The 733-nt window shown below is 29.1% G+C and overlaps 1 protein-coding gene across 1 annotated transcript in view; it reads left to right on the plus strand.

The window, feature by feature from the left end:
- LOC112596456 (protein PF14_0175-like) overlaps positions 1 to 733 on the plus strand; it is an 8681-nt gene that overhangs the window by 3798 nt on the left and 4150 nt on the right. The window lies entirely within an intron of this gene.

Here is a 733-nt window from a genome sequence, read left to right on the forward strand (position 1 = left end):
GATTTTTTCAACTGTCCTACTCAAAAGGTGTCAATTACTAAAAAGGTTAATCCAACACCAAGAATTTCTTCGACTATACATGAAGAAGAAACTCAACAAACATTAGCAATTTCAAAACATAGAAAAATTGATTTGACTGTTCCAAAAAGTCATTCAGCTAGTATACACGAAGAATTAACTCAGGTACCTGAAATGGATGATGATTTTTTCAACTGTCCTACTCAAAAAATTACATTCTCCAAAAAATTAAATGAACAACCAAAAATATCTTCTTCAATACATGACGAAGAAACACAAAAACTTCCAGAGTTTGCACTATTCGAAAATACAAAATCTAGAACTTCTAATACTGATTCCAACAATGTTAATAAAAAATTAACTGAGAATCTTAAAATAGAAGATGAAGATTTTTTCAACTGTCCTACTCAAAAGGTTTCAATTACTAAAAAGGTTATTCCAACACCAAGAATTTCTTCGACTATTCATGAAGAAGAAACTCAACAAACATTAGAAATCTCAAAACATAGAAAAATTGATTTGACTGTTCCAAAAAGTCATTCAATTAGTATACATGAAGAATTAACCCAAATACCTGAAATGGATGATGATTTTTTCAACTGTCCTACTCAAAAGGTGTCAAATACTAAAAAGGTTATTCCAACACCAAGAATTTCTTCAACTATTCATGAAGAAGAAATTCAACAAACATCAGAAATCTCTAAATCTAAAAAAA

This window comes from Melanaphis sacchari, unplaced genomic scaffold (genome assembly GCF_002803265.2).
Source record: "Melanaphis sacchari strain LSU unplaced genomic scaffold, SCAv2.0 Contig31_pilon_pilon, whole genome shotgun sequence".
NCBI classification, from domain to species: domain Eukaryota; kingdom Metazoa; phylum Arthropoda; class Insecta; order Hemiptera; family Aphididae; genus Melanaphis; species Melanaphis sacchari.